The sequence below is a fragment of the Pelodiscus sinensis genome, chromosome 18, assembly GCF_049634645.1.
Source record: "Pelodiscus sinensis isolate JC-2024 chromosome 18, ASM4963464v1, whole genome shotgun sequence".
Taxonomy (NCBI): Eukaryota; Metazoa; Chordata; order Testudines; family Trionychidae; genus Pelodiscus; species Pelodiscus sinensis.
In genome coordinates, this window is record NC_134728.1 from 8,384,164 (window position 1) to 8,407,642 (window position 23,479).

General features: G+C 47.5%; 3 long non-coding RNA genes across 4 annotated transcripts in view; 2 read left to right on the top strand and 1 right to left on the bottom strand.

Annotated features, from left to right (window-relative positions):
• Window positions 1-23,479, top strand: part of LOC112546296 (uncharacterized) — a 174,943-nt gene that overhangs the window by 49,856 nt on the left and 101,608 nt on the right. The window lies entirely within an intron of this gene.
• LOC142818836 (uncharacterized) overlaps window positions 1-23,479 on the bottom strand; it is a 66,922-nt gene that overhangs the window by 10,569 nt on the left and 32,874 nt on the right. The gene's annotated exons all lie outside the window — the stretch shown is intronic.
• Window positions 18,191-19,774, top strand: LOC142818837 (uncharacterized). Its single transcript, XR_012896490.1, has 3 exons — window positions 18,191-18,878; window positions 19,354-19,431; window positions 19,541-19,774. It is a non-coding gene; the product is annotated as an uncharacterized LOC142818837 (long non-coding RNA).

Consider the following 23,479-nt stretch of genomic DNA (forward strand, 5'->3'; position numbering starts at 1 on the left):
CGAAAACATGCTCAGTCACTAGCAAAGCGGATTTTGAGCTGTTTAACAACTAATTGCTACTGTCATTAACTTCTCAGGGATCACTGACAAGACAAGGGATAGTCTCCGATTCTATAACGAGAACTAGGTCAAATGTTGCTTTATATTCTTGCTTTCGTATCAAGAATTTGTAAAGTCAAGCCTTGATAGGCTCACACCATGTGGTCTACTGAAAACTCATTCAGCACAGAACAATAAATATCACCATCCCATTCATCCTACAGAGGATCTCTAGAAATCCAACACCAGACTTATTGCATTGGTGAGATCATTTCATGACCTGTGGTTAGACTCTTATGAAGGTTGATTAATTAGCAGATATTCTAAGACATAAGAGAAAGTCTGGGTCCTTGTGTAGGGTTGAGCAAAGAACCCTGTCTAATACATCGGAATAGTTTTGGTGCTCATTCCTGCACAAGGTGAGTGATTGAGTAATTATTCACTGTGGAAATGAACATGAGAATTTTCCATGAGGACTGGATGTGTTGTGGAACAGTGTATAGAGTCAAGGCTGGCCTGCAACATTTTGGCACCTGAGGCAGGGAGCTCAAATGATACCCCCATACCTTCTCACTTGGGCCAAAACTTTGAAAGGTCTCAATTCTGCCTTCTTCCTGTTCTACTCCTCTCTGTGCATCTAGAACAGAGAGAATACATATGCACCAGCAGCAGACTCAATTTTCTACACTCTGGGCCTAGTGGTGCCCTCCCCCCCCCCCCCCCCCCCCCGGGGCAGCTGCCTGGCACCTGAGGCAGCTGCCTCAGTTTGCCTCATGGTAAGGCTAGCCCTGTATAGAGTGGATAGACCAGCACAAGGAATGGTCTTGGCTAAACCCACTCTGCCTGCTACAGCCCTCACCACACCAACTGAGAAGAACAGTCAGTTCGTCCATTTGGCATGAGCTGGTGGGTCTTACACTTTTCAATAAACAGAAAATGAAGCAATCCCTGCCTCCCCGCTTTCTAGCACACTCTGCTCCCATTCATAGTTTCCTGTTCCTTCCCCACTAATCACCTTCTCACTACACCTCCGTCCACTGCCTCGCTACACCTGCTATCCCCAGTGTGGACAAAGTGTCTGGCTTAGAAAAGGAGGCTATAGCTTTGTGGATGAGGGATGACCCAGATGGAGGTTTGCTTCAGTTTGGGCTTGGCTGGAACACAGCAAAGAAATAGAACTTGGGAATGAAACACTCAGAGATTCCAAGTTCCAGTCAGCATAGTAACTTCAAGCCAATCCCGGGTATGGAGAAATAACTCCTCCTTTAATAACTAAGCCCCAAACAAAGGAAATCACCAGATTGAAAAGCTACTTTAAGCTGAAGCTGATGTATCAGTGCTGGAATAATGCTTATATGGACATTCATCCCCTTGAACGGTCCCTCTGTACAAGGAAAAGTGCTTTTCTCATACATAAAACAGTAACATGCAAAAGGTTTTTGGTTATTTTTCAAGGAGAATCAATATATGGTATGGAATTTTTAGAACACCAAAGTTTTTAATATCAGTTTTTTCCAGGTCTATTTTCCTGCATAAGTTTCCAGTAACATACTGGGGCCACCTTGTCCCTTTGCTCAGAGTTTGGCATGATGTCATGTACGTAGTTACAAAAAAGACGTAAGAATTGTTGGAGTGGAGAATGTGGAGTTTTTAAAAAACGGGTTTACTAAGTCAACAGTGACTTAAATGCTTGAGTTATTTTTAACAACACATATTCAAAATTGGTCTTAATGCTAGATGAAACTAACAATCAACTCATCACAGTAATTACTAGTTTCAGAGGGGTAGTCATGTTAGTCTGTTTCAGCAAAACCATGGAGTCCAGTAGCACCTTAAAGACTAACAAATTAATTAGGGCAAGTTGCAAACTCGTTGTTTTTACAGTGATAGAAATGTAGCCGTGTTAGTCTGGGGTAGTTGAAGCAAAATGCAGGACAATATAGCACTTTAAAGACTAACAAGATGGTTTATTAGATGATGAGCTTTCGTGGGCCAGTTGTTTTTACAGTGATTACTGGAGCTTCTTAAAGTGGCAACCCCACGTCCAAAATATTTGTGAGGGAAAATATGTTCCCACCTAAGGTGCACTTGAAACACAAAGTCAATTTGAATATACCTTTAACAGTGGGGGAAGCTTTTAAAAAGTTGGATTTCTTCCCAATTTTAATGTATGTAATCATTAATATGAACTAATTCCAAATATAGCAATCATTTCAAAACCGTTATGGCTCTGATTCAGGAATGAATCCCTAAGCTTGTGCTTTACTTTAAGTCTTCTTGCATTGCTTAATGTTAAGCACCTTTCCTATATAGGAATGTTTTCTTCTATTGAAGACAAATGATCAAAATGCAGATTTAGAAATAGTATGAATGTAGACCCACATATGGGTCAAATCGACCTAATCCCATCGAAGTCAATGGAACTTTGGAGTTTTATACCAACTAAAGTTCTGGCTTGTAGAATCCTTGATATTAAAACTGGAAAAGTATCACCCCATTGAGCTCTGTGCAAGTGCAGAATTATTCCTCAAGTTCAATTTCTTCTTCAATTTTCAGTTTCGATCCCTAAACCCCCAAATATCAGCATTTAATCCACATATCTGGGAACAGGTGTATAAAAATGTAAAATAGTGAGAACCATCAAAATTCACAGCTTTGCGATATTCATGTTTTGGGAGAAAGAGTATACTGAGAGCACAAGCTCTTTGAGGGCATGGACCATCTTTTCATTAAAAGTGTGCATGTGCATGCACATGGTGTGAGTTTACAATGCCTATAGCTATGGTACCTTGATCCCTGACTTGGGCTTCTCTAGCAGCTACCACAGTATAAATAATAATAGCTGAAAAATCTAATGTTGTTTCTTCCCAAACATAGCTAATAACGAGTCCCCCTGTGGTGTAAGTTTCAAATCCTGCTGCTTTACTGTTCCATTTAGGAGCCATGGCAGCTCTGAATTGCCTCCTAATTCCTTAACATCACAGCTTCTATAAGCGTGGTGCTCCCATCTGTCTCTGCTTTCAGACACCATTCCAGAGGGCTGGCAATAATGTTGGTAGAGACCAATTGCTCAATGCAAGGGAAACCAGAGGTTGTGGATGTTGGTGCCATCAGCATTAACTCAGACCTGAAACCCCCATGGGAGAAGGAAGAGAGATTGCAATGAGTCACCTGGAGAGCAGAGCGAGAAAACCCACCCTTGAAAATAATTAGTGTCCTAGATGATCATTGGTCAATTTACTTCATGGGGTGTTTTCTGCGGAGAGCCATAAATTGTGTACTTACCCGGTGATTTCATGAGGATAGAATGAATGATGTCACGGAATTTAGGGATTCTACCCACGACCTTGGGTTCCATTGAGCCAGAGAACCAAAGGCTTTGCATATAGTGCTATACTAATGTAGTGGGTTGGAGTGGTCACCCACTGACCACACCCCCTGAGTCTTGGTGAGCAGCAGCTGGCCCTGACGAGACACCTGACCAGAAGCCAGGGGGAGGGGCCAGCAATACAAAAGGCCTACCCAGGAGGACAGTGAGGCTGAAGGAGCCAGAAGATTCCCCGCCCCCCTTGCTGGAGAAGCTGCACCCAGGTGAAGCACTGGATTGGCCAGGGCCTCCGGGCCCCCAGATGACCTGGACGGACTATTTACCTGGCCCAAGATACTGAAACAAGGAAGTTCCGAGGGCTGGCCCAGAACCCAGGAATAGCCCGGGAGGAGTTTGGAAGCAGCCCAGGGAAAGCCGACCGCCTATTGGCTAAGCCAGAGCTAAGGCAGTGTTGCAGAATGGATCCCCGCTGACCCAGCAGCTGCTCCCAGGGCCCTGGGCTGGGACGCAGTGGAGTGGGTTAGCCTGCATCCCACCCACCCCACCCCCTCTCCGGTGGCAGTCTCCCCCCTGCACACCCTAACAGCCTGCACCCACTGGTGCTCCACCCTGAGCAAAGGGCTTGACTCTGAACTGTCTGTTTATTTGCTGCCCACCCCGAACTGAGGCCAGGCCTTTGAACTGTTTATTTACCACCCACCCCAAACTGAATCCGGGCCGTTGAACTGTGTAGTTACCGCCCACTCCAAACTGAGGTTGGGCTGTTGAACTGTTTGGTTACCGCCTGCCCCGAACTGAGGCCGGGCCTGTAGACTGTTTATTTACTGCCCGCTCAAGCTGAGGCCGGGCCTGTAGACTGTTTATTTGCCACTCGCCCTCAACTGACGGTGAACTTTTGGACTCTTGGTTGCAGCTCACCCGGCGAGAGGGCCTATGCTTGGGACCTCTGCCACTGCTAATTCCCCAACTGATGACACAGCACGTAGTGGGTCAGAGAGGCCACCCACTGACCACGAGGGGTGGGCACCTCTCCTCGAGCACAATTGGCTTACAACTTACAATATGCTTGGCCACCGGTCCTTTTATAAGCATGTAAATCCAAATGATTCCACTGGTCTTTGTGGATTCACTCTGGAGATGCTGAGACAACAGAAAAATGTGGCCCTTAGTAGTAAGGGCTTGTGTAATAATACGACATGGAATGTTATTGGCCTTTCCCAGCGAATGCTTGACTTTGTGTTGCCATTAGCGAATAAAGCCAGTAATTTGATTAACCGATTTTAGGGAAAATTCAGTAAGGAATCTAGTCCTTTACTCTCTAGCCTGAGAGCTAGGGGAAAGCTATAATAAAGCCATTCAGAAAATGACAGGTTACAGGGCTGTGTGATTTGGAAACTGATTTCTCTTGGGTTGACTTATTGTCCTTTGCCGGTGGCAAAGATGTTGATGTGTATCCTCTGTGGGGCTTTACATCAGGACCCAAATGAGCTTTCCTGACTAGGCGCTCGTGCGTGAAGCTGGGAGACTGACTAATGCAAGTTCTTCTATGAGCCATGTGGCCTTGAATGTTAATATCAGTTTGTTGAATACATTGCAAAAGAAACATCCTTTGGGCTTTCTGCACACACACACAACACTAACAGGGAGGTAACCAGAGGGAGAGTGACCCTGAAGCACATGGCTGAATCATTACAAAACTAATGTTACTCCCCTTCCCAAGAAGACAGAAGGAAAAAAATGACACCAAAACTGTGCTATCTTGTCTTTCATGCATGTTCTCAGATGGGAATCTCTTGGGCTACGTCTAGACTACAGGCTTCTTTCGGAAGAAGCTTTTTTCGGAAGAGATCTTCCAAAACAACTTCTTTCCAAAGAGAGCATCCGCACTGCAAAAGTGCATCGAAAAAGTGATCTGCTTTTTTGAAAGAGAGTGTCCAGACTGCATGGATGCTCTCTCGCATGTAAGTTGTGATTGCTATGGACGGAATGACCACCAGGGTACTTATGCTTTTTCCTCTTTTCTTTTCTTCCAAAAGAGCTCCCTGTTCCCCGTCCACACACGACTTTTTGCAAACGGGCTCTTTCACAAAAAGGCTTCTTCCTCGCAGAATGAGGATTACCTACCCTGGAAAACCTCCTCTGTTCTTTCAATTTTCTTGCGGAAGAACGCAATTGCAGTGTGGACGTTCCTCAAGATTTGTCGGAAAAACAGCCATTTTTCCAGCAAAACTCTGTAGTGTAGACATACCCTTGGATGGCTACACTCTGCATTTTTCTTCAACTAGAAAAGCATTAAATAAAATATAAATAACATTTCTTTTTATTCTAACCTGTCCAAGAGCACTAGGAGCCTTTCCTGATAGGGCTGGGATGAATTTTTACTGCTAGCCATAAAGTCAGAGTTTCAGGTCCCTGGCAGGCTGGTTGTGCCCATGTTCTAAAGAAGTTATTGGCTTGCCTGCCCCAGCATATAGTGGGTCAGAGAGGCCACCCACTGACCAAGGGGCGGAGGGGAGTAGCCGCCCCTCCCCGAGCGCAATTGGTTTACAACTTATTTGTCCACCAGTCCTTTTACAACCAAGTAAATCCAAATGATTCCACCGGCCTTTGCAGATTCACTCTGGAGATGCTGAGACAACAGAAAAATGTGGCCCTTAGTGGTAAGTGCTTGTGTAATAATACGACATGGAATGTCATTGGCCTTTCCCAGCATTGGAACCCCAACAGGGCGTCCGCTGTGCCCAGCTGTTTCAGAACACTGGGGAAGGTACCCATCCTTTTCTTTGACCCTGGTGCATTTTCCTGGGGAGCACAGGGTGGTGGATTCAAATCCCATCCCTCCTCAGCAGCTCAAGTCCCACCCTGGGAATGACCAGACAGCCTGTGAAAAGATGACTCACAGCTTGGGGGGGAATTTCTGTGGCATACTGCAGCACCTTCAGGTCCCAGGCAGAAACATTTTTACTCACCAGTCCCTGCTCTGTTCAGTGAGTAATTGGCTTTCTACTTCTCATTTGGTGACAGAACAGCAACCATGGCAGCTAATGTTAAAAAAAAATCTAAATAAAAGCAGAGGAGCAAAAAGGCACAAGCCCATTCAGTGTTCCTTCCATTGACTCCCTTACACAGAAATGGTCCCTCACTCACATTCGTATCTCCAAGCCACGCACTGCTGGGAACCAGAAGCTGCTTCTGCAGGCCCATTGAGTTTTGTGCTTTCAGTCCTGGCAAAGGGGAAGTTGACAAGTGTGTAAACCGACACAGCTCCAGTGACTTCACTGGCCTTCTTTGCTGCACAGTTATAGTCAGTCATTTTCCTGGCAGAAAAACAAGCTGGCTGTTTAATTTTTTGCTCTCTGCATGGAGTTGGTTGTGTTTTCTCACCAGCTTCCTGCTTTTGTTTGGTTTTTCTTCAGAAGGCCTGAGAAGACTGTGGCAGGGACTGTTGAGCATTTAGGAATGCGATAGGACAGGAAACACCGAAGGACACCCAAAGAACCTGTGGGAGTTGGGGCTGAGTTTTGTAAAGCTGCTTAAAGGATCTCAACACCCAGTTCCCTTTCATTGTCATGCTGAACTGGGCTTCTAAACCCACTGGCAGATTGGGAAACTAAGGCTGTGTCCAGACTCAGGGTTTTTTTCGAAAAAAGTAGCCTTTTTTCGAAAAAACTTCACCTGCGTCTAGACTGCAGCCGCATTCTTTCGAAATTAAATCGAAAGAATGCGGCTTTTCTTTCGACGGTGGTAAACCTAATTCCACGAGGAAGAACGCCATCTTTCGAAAGTGCTCTTTCGAAAGAAGGCGTTCTTGAAAGCAAACAGGCTTTTTAGAAAGAGAGCATCTAGACTCACTGGGTGCTTTCTTTCGAAAAAGCGGCTTGCTTTTTCGAAAGTTCCGCGTGCAGTCTAGACGCTCTCTTTCGAAAGAGGCTTGCAGTCTAGACATAGCCTAAGCGAGTAAAATGTAATTGCGCAAGGTGGAGCTCAGCCTGGACACATGGCTTAGGACCCCAACCAGGGCCATCCTGAGGAGGGCACAGGGCCTGGGGCAACCTGCCCAGTGCCCCAGGCGTGGCGCCCGAGGCAACACCCCCACTGCCGGCCCCACCTGGCTCCACCCCTTCTCCTGTCCCTCCTGCCAGACCCTGCCCCTGCTCTGCCCCGATTCCGACCACTTGCCCCCTCCCCTCACAGGGGGTCTGGCACCGCGGCAGCAGGGGTCACCCCTCCACTCACCATGTGGGTGCTGGGAACTGGAGCAACCCGACAGCCTGCTCTGCCCCGCTGCCCATGTGGTGAGTATGGAAGGGTACACCAGGCCTCCATATTCCCCAGGTCCCTCCTATAGGACAGTAAGGGTGGCTGCTGTGGGGCCCCCAAAAGCACGGAGCCCTGGGGCAGCTGCCCCAATTCATCCTATGCACGGGACGGCTCTGATCCCTACTCTTAGAATCATAGAATAATAGGACTGGAAGGGACCTCGAGAGGTCATCGAGTCCAGCCCCCCGCCCTCAAGGCAGGATCAAGCTCCGTCTACACCATCCCTGACAGATGTCTATCTAACCTGTTCTTAAATATCTCCAGAGAGGGAGATTCCACCACCTCCCTTGGCAATTTATTCCAATATTTGACCACCCTGACAGTTAGGAATTTTTTCCTAATGTCCAATCTAAACCTCCCCTGCTGCACTTTAAGCCCATTACTCCTTGTCCTGTCCTCAGAAACCAAGAGGAACAAATTTTCTCCTTCCTCCTTGTGACACCCTTTTAGATATTTGAAAACCGCTATCATGTCCCCCCTTAATCTTCTTTTTTCCAAACTAAACAAGCCCAGTTCATGAAGCCTGGCTTCATAGGTCATGTTCTCTAAACCTTTAATCATTCTTGTCGCTCTTCTCTGTACCCTTTCCAATTTCTCCACATCTTTCTTGAAATGTGGCGCCCAGAACTGGACACAGTACTCCAGCTGAGGCCTAACTAGTGCAGAGTAGAGCGGCAGAATGACTTCACGAGTTTTGCTTACAACACACCTGTTGATACAACCTAGAATCATATTTGCTTTTTTTGCAACAGCATCACACTGTTGGCTCATATTCAACTTGTGGTCCACTATGACCCCTAGATCCCTTTCCGCCATGCTCCTTCCTAGACAGTCGCTTCCCATCTTGTATGTATGGAACTGATTGTTCCTTCCTAAGTGGAGCACTTTGCATTTCTCTTTATTAAACCTCATCCTGTTTACCTCTGACCATTTCTCTAACTTGCTAAGGTCATTTTGAATTATGTCCCTATCCTCCAAAGAAGTTGCAACCCCACCCAGTTTGGTATCATCTGCAAACTTAATAAGCGTACTCTCTATCCCAATATCTACATCATTGATGAAGATATTGAACAGTACGGGTCCCAAAACAGACCCTTGAGGAACTCCACTTGTTATCCCTTTCCAGCAGGATTTAGAACCATTAACAACAACTCTCTGACTACGGTTATCCAGCCAATTATGCACCCACCTTATCGTGGCCCTATCTAAGTTATATTTGCCTAGTTTATCAATAAGAATATCATGCGAGACCGTATCAAATGCCTTACTAAAGTCTAGGTATATGACATCCACCGCTTCTCCCTTATCCACAAGGCTCGTTATCCTATCAAAGAAAGCTATCAGATTAGTTTGGCATGACTTGTTCTTCACAAACCCATGCTGGCTATTCCCTATCACTTTATTACCTTCCAAGTGTTTGCATATGATTTCCTTAATTACCTGCTCCATTATCTTCCCTGGGACAGACGTTAAACTGACCGGTCTGTAGTTTCCTGGGTTGTTCTTATTCCCCTTTTTATAGATGGGCACAATATTTGCCCTTTTCCAGTCTTCTGGAATCTCCCCTGTCTGCCATGATTTTTCAAAGATCATAGCTAAAGGCTCAGATACCTCCTCTATCAGCTCCTTGAGTATCCTGGGATGCATTTCATCAGGACCTGGTGACTTGCTGACATCTAACTTTCCTACGTGATTTTTAACTTGTTCTTTGTGTATCCTATCTTCTAAACTTACCCTCTCTCTGCTTGTATTCACTACGTTAGGCACACCTCCAGACTTCTCGGTGAAGACCGAAACAAAGAAGTCATTGAGCATCTCCGCCATTTCCAAGTTCCCTGTTACTGCTTCTCCCTCCTCACTAAGCAGTGGGCCTACCCTGTCCTTGGTCTTCCTCTTGCTTTTAATGTATTTATAAAAGGTCTTCTTGTTTCCCTTTATGCCTGTAGCTAGTTTGATCTCATTTTGTGCCTTTGCCTTTCTAATCTTGCCCCTGCATTCCCGTGTTGCTTGCCTATATTCCTCCTTTGTTAGTTGTCCTAGTTTCCATTTTTTATATGACTCCTTTTTTATTTTGAGATTGTGCAAGATCTCCTTGTTAAGCCAAGCTGGTCTTTTGCCATATTTTCTATCTTTCCTACACAGCGGAATTGTTTGCTTTTGGGCCCTTAACAACGTCCCTTTGAAATACTTCCAACTCTCCTCAGTTGTTTTTCCCTTCAGTCTTGCTTCCCATGGGACCTTACCTACAAGTTCTCTGAGCTTATCAAAATCTGCCTTCCTGAAATCCATTACCTCAATTGTGCTGGTCTCCCTTCTACCTTTCCTTAAGATCATGAACTCTATTATTTCGTGATCACTGTCCCCTATACTGTCTTCCACTTTCAAGTTCTCAACTAGTTCCTCCCTATTTGTTAAAACCAAATCCAGAACAGCTTCTCCTCTGGTAGCTTTTTCAACCTTCTGAAACAGAAAGTTGTCTCCAATGCAGTCCAGAAACGTATTGGATAGCCTGTGCCTCGCTGTGTTAGTTTCCCAACATATGTCTGGATAGTTGAAGTCCCCCATCACCACCAAATCTTGGGCTTTGGATAGTTTTGTTAATTGTTTAAAAAAGGCCTCATCCACCTCTTCCACCTGGCTAGGTGGCCTGTAGTAGACTCCTAGCATGATATCACCCTCGTTTTTTACCCCTTTTAGCTTAACCCAGAGACTCTCTACACAGCTATCTCCTACATTCATCTCCACTTCAGTCCAAGTGTGTACATTTTTAATATACAAGGCAACCCCTCCTCCCTTTTTTCCCTGTCTGTCCTTCCTGAGCAAGCCGTACCCTTCCATACCAACATTCCAATCATGCGTCCCATCCCACCAGGTTTCTGTAATACCAATGATATCATAGTTGTATTTATTGGTTAGCAATTCCAGTTCTTCCTGCTTATTACCCATACTTCTCACATTTGTATATAGGCATCTAAGATACTGATTTGATCTTGCCTCCCTGTTGTGCCCTGACCCTCCTTTCTCCTTCCCATTATAGGCCGTAGTCCCCCCCATTTCCAACCCATCTCCCAGTCCCGCACATGCAGCACTTACCTGTGGGCTTTGTTCACCTGCCCCCAACAAACCTAGTTTAAAGCCCTCCTCACAAGGTTAGCCAGTCTGTGTCCAAACAAGGCCTTCCCGCTCCTGGAAAGGTGAACTCCATCTCCGCCAAGCAGTCCTTCCTGGAAGAGCACCCCGTGATCAAGGAAGCCGAATCCCTCCTGGCGACACCATCGTCGCAGCCAGGCATTCACCTCCAGGATGCACCTCTCTCTGCCCGGGCCCCTACCTTTGACAGGAAGGATAGAAGAGAATACCACCTGCGCTCCAAACTCCTTCACCCGTACTCCCAAAGCCCTGTAGTCACACTTGATCCGCTCAGTGTCACACCTGGCAGTATCATTTGTGCCCACGTGGATGAGTAGCATGGGGTAGTAGTCAGAGGGCCGGATAATCCTCGGATAAACTTCCGTGTGATCGCTAAGACCCATTGTGATCAGGACTTCTGCGCCCCATAATCCTCTGCTAGGAACAAATTCTATTCTGAGAGACGGTCCATTGGTGTGTGTGGCTGGGGCCATTGGTCCCAGGGTCCAACTGTGCCATGCATGAAGGTGCTATGTTTTCATATCGGCTTTGAAGTGGTTGTTTGGCAAAGGTCTCTCTTGGACCGTCCTGTGCTCTCCATCACTTCACTGCATTGAATTATCATGGACTGTCCCGTGCTCTCCATCACTTCACTGCATTGAATGGGCTGTCTGTCCATGGTTATTCTTTTCAATTCGACAAACTACGGAAGCGGTTGACCCTTTCTCCTGCTGCTGCTGCTAACATTCACAGTTCCCACTTGTGAAGAACCACAGGCCTTAGTTTGGTCAGAGCTTTCCATGACCGGTGGTGCTTAGCAGGTGAAGGCTAGCAATCAGAGCAATGGAACGGTGTGACGAAGCGTACATACCCCGCACTGAGACAGGAGGGGTTAAATCCCTGTGGGCAGAGGAAGTCCCACTCCTCCGCCCACACTGGGCATGTGCCCAGTGCTGGAGTGGTATAAAAGGGAGTAGCTCAGCTCAGTCTGGGCTGGACACCAGAGGGGAAGGTTCTCCTGCAGAGGTTCCAGAGACACCCCAACCAGAGAATCCGCTGACAGGAGCCCGAGATCCAGGAGACCATAGTGAGCCACCAGAGCCCAAAGGAGCCTTAGGGAGAGGCTGATTCTGTGGAACCAGAGACCACATGGGGCATCCCCATGTCGACTCGGGTAGGAAGTGACCCAGGGAGGGTGTGTGGCTCTAGCCATTAGTCTGTGCTGCCCTGCACTGAGGGCTGTGATTACTGACTCTAGCCATTAGTCTGTGCTGCCCTGCACTGAGGGCTGTGATTACTGACTCTAGCCATTAGTCTGTGCTGCCCTGCACTGAGGGCTGTGATTACTGACTCTAGCCATTAGTCTGTGCTGCCCTGCACTGAGGGCTGTGATTACTGACTCTAGCCATTAGTCTGTGCTGCCCTGCACTGAGGGCTGTGATTACTGACTCTAGCCATTAGGCTGTGCTGCCCTAAACTGAGGAGTGTTGTTATGGACTTACAGAGGTAGCTGAGAGCCCAAGTGGCGGCTACATCACTTGGTACCTACACCTCCAGGGATAGGGTGTGTATACATCATGACAAAAGACAAGGAAAGTTTTCCCCCTTTGTGTTTCTCCTTCACAGTCTGCTTCTTAAACTCACTGGGTCAAGCTTATCACCACAATCTTAACTAGAGGCAGGCCACAATATTAGGGTTGCCAGGTGTCTGGTATTGACCTGGACAGTCCGGTATTTTCGCCTCCTGTCCGATAAAAAAATTCAGACAATATCTGACACCTAAAATGTCCGGTATTTTCTGATTTTTTCCCCCTGCATTGAGGCAAAAATACCGGACACCGAGCAACCCTACACACACTCAGCAAACAGGCCCAGCCCTCAGGTTCCCCCCTCCCCCTCTCCCGCCCCCGGACCACTTCTGGGCCCTCTCTCCCCCCGCTGTTTTTTTTTTTCTAATATTTTTGCTTAATAACTGTCGGGGGGGGGGGGGAGGATTCTCCATAACTTTGGTCTCTCCCTTTTTTTTCTCAACAGAATTTTTTCCCCATTTTTGGGGGGCTGGGGGTGGTGGTTGGTATTTTCGGTTCAACCATCTGGCAACCCTACACAATATAGGTACATTCAGTGGAGAGTCAACCCAAGACTTTGTCATTAGAATAGTAATAGAGATGTAGCCGTGTTAGTCTGGTCTAGCTGAAACAAAAGACAGGACTATGCAGCACTTTAAAGACTAACAAGATGGTTTATTAGGTGATGAGTTTTCGCGGGCCAGACCCACTTCCTCAGATCAAATCTGAGGAAGTGGGTCTGGCCCACGAAAGCGCATCACCTAATAAACCATCTTGTTAGTCTTCAAAGTGCTGTATAGTCTGGTCTTTTGTTTGTCATTAGAGTGCATTTTAGCACTGGATAAAGGCTGTAGATCTCTGTAAGAAGGGAGGATCCCAGAGCTCATCCTGCCACTCCAGTCTGAATGTTCACACCACAATTAAACCACCTGTTAACCCAACCCCACAAACCTGGGTCTGTCGGCACAGGCCAGCCACGAGTGTTTAATTGCAGGGGAAGCCAACAGCTTGGGGTGAGGGGAACCTGGATTGGTGCTCTCAGAAGGGGCGGGGCTGAAGGTAGAAAGGGCAGGGCTGGAACACCCAGATCTTCATGCTGCTGAGAGCCCTCAGAGCCACACGGTGCTGTGCTCCAGTAATAATTGAAAGGGCCTGGAGCTCCGGCTGCCACTGCTACCGCAGCGGCATTGACTGGGGACTCTGGGCCCCTTTGAATCACTGGGCCCTGGGGCAACTGACCCCTTCTCCCATCCTCGTCAGTGGGCCTGCCACTGGGTGACATCCTGGCCCTGTAAAGTTAACAGCAGTTTTCCCTTTACTTCAGTGGGGCCAAGATTTCACCTTTCTTTCTTCATTTGTTTTGATTTTCATTATTTAACCAGGGCCCTATCCTACAGCCCTAGGCCATTGACTGAGCCTGCCCAGGGGAGTAAAGGGCCGGCTCAGCTGTGACAGGTTTGCAGGGTCAGGTCTCCATTTTATTTATTTCTTCTTGCTCTCTAAAGCCCGCAAGAAACTCATCCTGCAGGCTGTACACAGTAACTACGGGGAAACGTTTCAAAGGGCTGTGATTTGCATGCTTGAAAAGCCCACGGTGCTTTGGTTCAACTGGCACCAAAGCAGTAAATTAATTCTGCAAGGGTCCTGTCCAAACTTACATTGATTCTGATTTTGTTGAAAATCAGCCATTAGCCAAGAATTACTACCCGCATTAACGGAAATGCTGTCGTGATCATTAATTGGAATTAATGGATGGGTAGTTTTTATAGGAGATTTGAAGGAAGGCAATATTCCCCTCAAAAACCATTTTATTAGAAATTGGCTTGCCAGCTATAAATGTGATGTCACAACAAGCCATTCCACAATGCTTTATCCACGGCCTGATGTGTTTTTAATTAAGGAAGAGCAAAACACGTAAAAATGTTTTCATAAAAAACGAGACATAACAAATAGCTATTTATTTACTGCATAATGGGAGCCACGAGACAGACAAAGCAAGGCTGCTCAGAATGCTGATGACAATGCCGCGCCCCATTCACACAGGGGAGACCAAATATTATTTTATTGGGGGAGCCCAGAAAATATGTTCCCGGAAAGTGGTCTATATAGTTCCTTTCCACTGTAGGGGGGAAAGAAAAGGCTTACCTGCACTGCTCTTAGGACTGAGGATAACCTCTCTACCATCACCAGCACCGCTAGACACACACACTGAGCCAGATCCACAACTTCATTGATTTAAGCCAGCTAAGGAGGTGGCCTCCTTTCTTTTATTTCTATTAGGGTAGACCACAGCACATGAAAGAAGGGTGGTAAATTGTCCAAACTCCATTAAAGTGAATGGAGCTGGGCTGGCTTATATTGGCTGTGGTTCTTGACTAGTGGCCTTTTTCCAGTATTCCCTGTAAGCAGCTTGGGCAGCCACCCAGGAGAAATTCAGGTGACACCCAGCTGATTAGCAGAGTGCCCACATTCATGCACAGCCAGCAGCATGTGTTTTCTTGGGTGGTGCATATCCACATTTGCTTCGGTGCATATAACAACATTTATTCTGCACCTGGATGGCAAAAAATGAGAGGGAACAATGCCTTTCTCCATATTCCTCGCTGTGTCTAGAGCAGTGTTGTTATCCCCATTTTGAGCTTGGAAAAACTAATGGATGGATAGAGACTTGCCTAAAGTGACAGAGCAAGTTAGTGGCAGAGCTAGGAGTTCAGCAATCTAATTACAACAGACATATCCCAAAGGAAAACAACATGCAAATAATCCCTGCAATGTTTCACGTTAGCCTTTAAATTAATCCAACTGTTTTTTTCTTTTCTTTTTTAACCCTTTGAATGCTTCAGCTAATCTTTCTAACGGCTTTCTTCCCTGGGCTCTCTTTTGATCTGGGAGCTCATTCATTGATCAGTTTGTGTTTCCCATGAAAAGAAAGGCTTCCACTGTGCTAACAGCAACATCTGTATGCCACCTGTGACTTCTGGAGATAGGACTCCATGTATGGCTCATGTGAACTTTGTATGAGGTTTTTATTAGTCTCCTTGGCACGTGTGATTCAAATGTGATGTGCCTGTACATTTGAAAGGATGAAGGGTGAAACGTGTCTGAGCCACACCAAGAAGATGCAGGCATGACACATAAGGGCAGATTTTAGAAACAAAGAGGGCCAGAACTAGCAAGGCCTGCCATTGAATATGCAAATTGGGAACCTATACAGACCAATAGTTCATTATGGTAATTTGCGCCCACATTTTTAGTACGTAGTTGCACATAGTTTCATTATGCACAAACTTAATGAAAATCTGGGCTTGTAACTTTCACAAGGAAATTCACATGAACAGTTTCTCAGAGCCCTGGTTTATAGTAAAAGGTAGAGGGAAAAAATTGTCACAACAAACCCATCCCAGGGGTGTTTAAGAATACACAAAATACTAGCATCTAATTTGAGTACAAATCTCCCTTTTCCTGTTCCGTTTGGTTATGGCTTCCCTTTTGCACTTAAGGTTGCCAGATGTTTTCAACAAAAATACCAGACACACTTGACATTACATCGCAATCTACATTACATCTAATTTAGAAAATACCGGACATTTATATTTTCTCAATTTGTTTCCCAAACACAAAGTTCAAATATTGGACTGTCCAGTTCAAAACCAGACACCTGGCAACCCTTTTTGCACTACACAAATGTGCCTGTGTTGAGGTGCAACATCTACACACCCATGCGCACCCAGGCACACACATACGCACATAGGTAGGAACGTGTATTCAGTTCATTAAAATCTCTGGCTTAAATGCAGCTGGAGACACACAAACTATGGTAAGTTTCTGCAAAGGAATAATTGCATATGGACATCAGAGAAGAAAGGGATACAAAGAACACAGAGTTTGCCCTTAAAAGAACTGAGGACATGGGAAGTGCTGGAATTTGCTCGGGAACTTCCTTCAGTAAGATGTTGGCAGCTGCCACCATTTTGATGGCTCCCCCAGCAGTAACAAAACAGAGGCATAGAAGACAGGAGACACATCAAATGCTCTCTATCCCCAGCACTGCATTGCAGCTGCACCCCATAGAGCAGCCATTTACTCCTCTTTCTACAAAACCCAGCTATGTTTCAGGCAGAGAAAGAAAACACGAAGAAATAAAACCGTGTTCTGTAATCAGAATCCTCATTAAGGACAAAATACTGGAAACGCACCATGTTAGAAATGCTATTACCATTAATACCGACACTGCTGCCCTTGGGAGGTAGGCAAGTTTACAGAGCAGTGGTACATAAAATTTGGCTCAGTGAACTCTCTCTCGACCCTCGTTTGCCCACGGCGATGACAAATTGCTCATGTACTGTACATTAGTATTTTTAAAATCAAAGCTGTTTGATCCTGTGATTTATTTGTGTGGAGGGAAAACCACACAAAGATCTGGGAGCTGCCAGCTGAAGTAAATAATATGTTGTAATATATTTAGCAAGTGATAATGCAAAAACCACAGACAAATATATACAAGCTGGCTTGATGGTAAGATATATCAGGGAGAGAGTTTGGATGGTGTTTCTCCATGTGAGGAAATAGAGAGGCCCTGCATATCGGACACTGGGCCAGGATCGGGGAGCTTGGGTTCTAGGCTAGCCTATTTATTGCCACGCTCATCATCATAGTAGCTGAGTTCTGTTCCTGACTCCACCACTCCCTTGCTGTGTAGCCTCACAACATTATTTTTAATCACTTTGTGCCTCCGTTTCCCTATGGGAAATACGGGGTTAATGGTGCTTGCCAAACAGTGTCTGGAGATCTAGCCACAAAAAACACGTGGATAGGGATAAGGATGGAAATAATACATATACATAGTCTGTGATTGTTGTTTTTAACTCAGCTGGTTTGGGAGGATCTCGTCTATTGCACCATATGGTTCCTGGATGAATCATTACCCTGTTAGAGGCAGCCTTTGACAGACCCAGTCAATAGATTCCCTTCCCCCATATGCATATGCACACTCCACTCAGTATTCCTGAGGTGGACGCAAAAGGGCCTTTGGCGAGCCAAACTCTCTCACTGGAAAAGCAGCCTCGTGTGACAGCCACAGGGGCATTTCCCTGGAAATGGCAATTGTGGTGGGAGAGAATCGATGTCCATGGAGACATCTCCAGGGAAGGAGCCTTCTCAGTGGATAACACTGGATAAAATCTTGCAGCCACAAGTTAAAAAAGACCTTTCAATGGGACAACAACAGGAAAGTGACATGTGATCGTGTCTTATTATGAGACAGAAGAGGAGAACTCTCCTTTGCTAAGTAGTTAAAAACCTGCTCTGTGCATAGAGCTCATTTACATATCGTTCTGTGATGTCACAATGAAGCAGGGGGACTGGAGGAGGACCCTCATTCAAACCCAGGCCCAGAGAATGACCTTTTGGCTGCAAAGAATATTAACTTGCCATTTTTAAAGCCTCAGGACTAGATTCTGCCCTCGGTTGCAATGCTATCAATTTGGAGTAATCCCACTGAAATCGACAGACCTGGCAGTTTAAATTATGTGCGATCTGTTGATAGCCTGGGAAATGGTGTCGGTGGATGTATGTCAGGAGTGGGCAAATACCAGCCAACGGTCCAGATCCAGTTCCCCAGGGTTAGCCCCTGGCAGGCTGCTACTATGTTTACCTGCACCTCCACAGCTACGTGTGATTGGAGCTCCCATTGACCACAGCTTGCCATTCTTGGCCAATGGGAGCTGCAGGAAGTTGTGTCCCAGTCCACGCCACTTCCTGCAGCTCCCGTTAGCTGGGAACAGTGATCCAAGGCCAACAGGAGCTGCAGTTGCCTGTATCTGTGGAGGCACAAGTAAATATAACAGCGGCAGCCCACCAGGAGCTAACCCCAGGGAACCACCGCTGTTTTATCGCCCACCCCTGATGTTTGTGGCGAAGCTGTGAGCCTCTCGCCGATCTGGGGGTCTATGGGTGTGTGAAATGAGTGTAACTTGCATACCTAAAGAGAAACCAGGGAGGGCTGTAGCAAGACCACTACATAAGAACAAAGAAGCAGTCCTGGGGCTCCCGTGGGTTGCTTTTCCTGAGGCCTGCCTCCCATCCTTCCACTTTGATGTGACTGGTCCACTCCCTTTGCACACCCGCCACATGCCAAGCTACCCAGGTCGGCAATCAGGCCCATGGCGCCGCTGTGGGCGAGAGGCATGCGATCAGCTGTATCACACAGCTCTTGCCAGCCCGGTCCAGGGCCGTTCAATCTTAAGCTCAGCGATCCTGAGCTGCTTTGAGCTGACCTGACAGATGGAAACATTGATATGTCACTCCTGGCCTGGCTGCCCTTTCACTCCTAGACAACTCTCCTGGGCTCTGTGAAAACTCCCCCAGTCTCCGTAGCCTTCCTCTCGCCACAAGAGTGCTTTCAGAAAAGCCATGCAAGGGCACAAATCCAGCATGATCAAATGCCTTTTCAGCATCCCTCTTTTTTCACATATTACAATGACAGAAGGAGAAAGGTATGTAACACTGTGGGGTATCCCGGTACCTGTCAAGTTTGCTGCTGTCACTAAAAAGTGCTTGGAGGCTTCTTGACAAAGGGCTAAGGGGGTGGACAGCAGACAAGGGTACGGGTGGGATCTTTACCTCCATGATGATTAGCTGATTTAGAGCTAGTGTTGCTGATGTTAACTTCCTTGCTGGTGGCCCTTTCATGGCATTGTGGAATTACCCCAGTGATCATTGGTAGCTGGGTCACTCGTCCTCCTCAGCATAGGGGAGGCATTGTAGCCTCTGGTGGATAGAGCACCAGAGCAGGACTCAGAAGACCTGGTGTCTGGGTGACTCTGGGCAAATCATTGCCTCTATCTCAGCCTCAGTTTTCCCTTCTGTAAAATAGGGATAATGATAGTGACCTATTTTGCCAAGTGCATTGGCATGAAACAGAGCTGGTCATTATTTTATACCCCACTACATTCAGACTCTGATTTACAGGAAGAAGAAGAGAGCAAAACTGGCAGGACCTTCTATAATCAGATGATGAGCTGTGTGTTCATCACAGCCCTAATGTAGGTGTGTACATCTATCAGACTTGCTTCAGGACATGGGCACCTTGGGGAAAATGCCACATCAGTATTAACAAATATTTTAAACATCGCTTTTCAATATTGCTTTCCTGCAGGAAAACGACAGGAGAAAATCAACAGTGGTGCCTTTAAGAATGCTGGTGCAGACCTTCAGCTGGGGTATATCAGCAGATTGCTTGACTTAAATGCCCATTATAACCACTGGGGAGCTAGCCTTCCTCAAAATGAAAGACTTGCAAATATATATAACGCAGGTGTCTCTCTCTGTGAATAATGTGTCTTTCCATATCAAGCAGGGAGCTATTGACAGCAAGCAACGACCTGGAAACCACTGATAAGAATGAACTGCGGGTTCAGGATTCCCCGCAACCTGTGATTTATGGGCTCAGAATTAGCTGCCTCCTGTTCAGAATGAATCAGCCGGCTTTCTTCTTTCTGAGCACTACGCCAAGAGTGTGCCAATATCATACATGGGTCTAAGTGGTATTTGACCTGCCATTGATCTTCCCAGGCCAAGAATGTTTGCTAAAGGATTTCTTTTCTGGCTCAAAGCAAGCGGCATAATTTGCGACCGTGTTCGTTTCCCACTTGCTTTTCCTTGGAGGGACATGGCCCTCCCTGCCTGGCTGCTTAGCCAAGCCTTTCTCTGCAGCGATGTCAAAGCTGTTCCTTTGGGGTCTGCCATCTGCGTAAGATATCCTGGACTGGAAGGTGGCGCTGGAGCCGATCGAGGGTGCACTAGAGATTTTTTGAGCATCTCTGTCCTTGTCCATCACAGGGCTCACCATGGAGACATGGGTGATGGCCTTGCAGTAACTTCACTGCAGGATGGAGTGACCCAGTTCTCCCAGGGGAGCACACTACGCCTGGGCGCTGTGATCACTGCTGGTTCCCCTTTGGCTTCTGAATGCGATTCAAGGAGCTGGGTTTGACCTAGGGTTTGGACCCTGTCTGCCTTACATCTGGCCTCTCTTTGTAGGCGACCATGGCGAGGCCAGGCGAACAGTTCACAAAGGGGCAAGGCCTTCCCCAGCTGGGAGACATGGCCCCACCCACACTCCACCCCCAGCTTCGGCACGGCTCCTGGGCCTCGGCCGCACTGAGGCTGGAGCAGTGCACCCTTCCTGTGCTCCAGACTGGCTGGGAAGGCTGGCGCTGCGTGCTGCTCACCCTCCTTCCCTGTGCTCTGGGGAAGAGGAAGCTTGGGCTTTGTGCTACCTGTCCTACCCATGCTCCAGTCCCAGGGAGGCTTGAGCTGCGTGCTATCCGCCCTCCCAATGATCCAGGGAAGGGGGAGCTTGGGCCACCCTCACAGGGCTCTGGGGCTGGGGAGGCTCCTATGGGGGGGGGCTGAAGGCTTGTCCCCGTGGTAGGGGGGTAGGCTTGGCTCCCATGTAGGGATGACAATGTGTAGACGACTACACGATTAACCAATAAGCCTGGGTTTGTCAGTTAATCCTGTTGACTACACACACTCTTCCCCGCCCCCTCCCCCCAGGGCTGCCTCTGCATAAGAGGCAGCAAGAGGAGGATACGGGAGATGGTGCCCCCACCACACTCCCGCACGGCTGCCTCTGATACATAGGCAGCAGCACGGAGAGTGAAGGCATCAGGCAGGAGCTGATACATATGGGAGGTGGCTTTTAAGCCAGCTCTCCACATACCCACCTCCCCCCACCTTGCTCCTTCCTGCAGAGGCAGGGAGGGAGGCAGGAGGCAGAGCTGCCTGATCCCCCCACCTCACTGCTACCTCTTTCAGAGGCAGCAGTGCAGGGGGCAGAAGGCAGGGGAGGCTGCTGTGGGCTCACGCTCACCAGGGATAGAGGCTGCTCCATGGCAGCAGCTCCTGTCTGCAGGGGATCTGTGTTTCCCATGGACAGAGGCTGCTTTAGCATCCCACAGAGTAGTCCCTGTCTGCAGCAAGCCTGGGCCTTGGTGGACAGATGCTCCTCCACAGCAGCAGCCCCTGTCCATGGGGGGTCAGAGCTCTCTGCTCAGACCCTCCATGGATAGGGGCTGCTGCTGCAGAGTAGCCTCTGTCTGTGGGGAGCTCAGAGCCCCTATGAACAGGGGATGCTGCCACCCCATGCTGTTGCCTTGATATCGGAGGCAGCAGCACAGGGCAGCAGGTAGCCAGTCTGCCCAGAAAGCTGGTTTTCAAATTGGCTCCCCTCATTGACCAGCTCCCTGCTGTCTCCTCCTACCCCCTCAATGCTGCTGCCTCTGACACAGAGGCAGCAGCATGGGATGGCAAGGGTCTCCTTGGGAGAACACTGCCTCTGAGGACTGTCAAATAGTCATGTAATGGCTAAAATGTGATGCGGATACACAACTATTCAATTACACACTAGCTAACACCCCTACTCCCGTGGGGGGTAGGCCTCAAGCAGAAGAGGCAGGTCTGGGGGCTAGCTTCCCCCAACCCTACATTCCCCCCCTGCCCATGGAGCTGATGGTAAGAGATTTTTGATGAATTACCCTTGATTCTAGAAATTATGCCCAGGCTGTGTCTACATTGGCAAGATTTTGCGAAAAGCGGCCACTTTTGCGCAAAATCTTGCCTCCTGTCTACACTGGCCACGAGTATTTGCGCAAGAACACTGATGTTCTACTGCATGAAATCAGTGCTTCTTGCGCAAATACTCTGACGCTCCCACTCAGGGATAAGTCCTCTTGCGTAAGTATTCTTGAGCAAGAGGTCAGGGTACACAGGTAACATCAATTTCTTGCGCAAGAAAGCCCGATGGCTAAAATGGCTATCGGAGCTTTCTTGCGCAAGAGAGCGTCTACACTGGCACGGATGCTTTTGCACAAAAGCAAATCTTTTGCGCAAAGGCACATTCCAGTATAGACGCTCTCTTGCGCAAATACTTTTAACGGAAAAACTTTTCCGTTAAAAGTATTTGCGCAAAATCATGCCAGTGTAGACGCAGCCCCACCGTTTGGTCCCAGAGAGCCCGGATTGGTTGGCTTTTGGGTCACGTGGTAAGATCTTGCTTTTCTCCCTGGTGTTCAAGAAAAGGATTGGTTAAGGAGAGTTTAAAGAGGCAATAGATTGGTAGTCCTGATTGTCTGGGTAAGAGTTTGCCATTTGATACTGGTTTATGGTGTAAGATTAATGAGGGTTTTTATATTGTACATATGCTGAGAGGGAAGGTTAGGCAATTTAGAGCCTCATCCAATGCTCACTGGAGACCGTGGAAAGACTTGCATTGATTTCTCTGGGCTATGCATATCAGTCCCTTTCGGGGAACGAATCTAAGATAATAAAATAAACCCAAATTAGTTACAGTATCGGATTTGACTGGCTGAGAAGATGCTTTCTGGGCACATGCAAAAACAAACATCCAGGACTTATTTATTCTAGTTTGCTTTCTCTGAAAGGATAATCAGTAACCCCAACGTCACGGCATTACTGTACTAGTTATCCTGCACTCACGGGGGATGATGAAGCAATGTGCCACAGACTTACTAACTTGTAAGAGATTTTTTCCTATTGTTGTATAGCATTTTAATCTCCTGAATAAGATTATGATGTGGAGCATCCTTCATGGGAGATTTTAAGAACAGGATAATCACCCACCTATTAGGGATGGTCTAGATAATTCTCAGTCCTGTTCAGAGCAGGGGATTGGCCTAGGCCAGCAGTTTTCAAACTAGGGGTCACGACCCAGTACTGGGTGGTGGAATGTCAGGCACTGTCTCTCATTGCCACAGGGTGATCGGGTGACCAGTGAGGATACTAAGACAGCTCCCTGCCTGTCCTGACACCACTGACTGTGCCGTTCCCCCAAAGTGGTGGCAATAGGCCCAGCTCCCATATGGGGGAGGGAGAGAGCACACAGGGCTCCATGCACTGCCCTGGCCCTGAACACTAGCTCTGCACTCCCATTGGCTGGGAACCTGCTGCTGGCTGCTTCTGGGGTGCAGCGTGGTCTGCGGTGCCAGGAGAGGCAGGAAGCTGCCTTAGCGCCCCCGCTGCACCGCTGACCAAGAGCCACTGAAGGTGAGCCCCTCCTGCCCCATCCCTAACC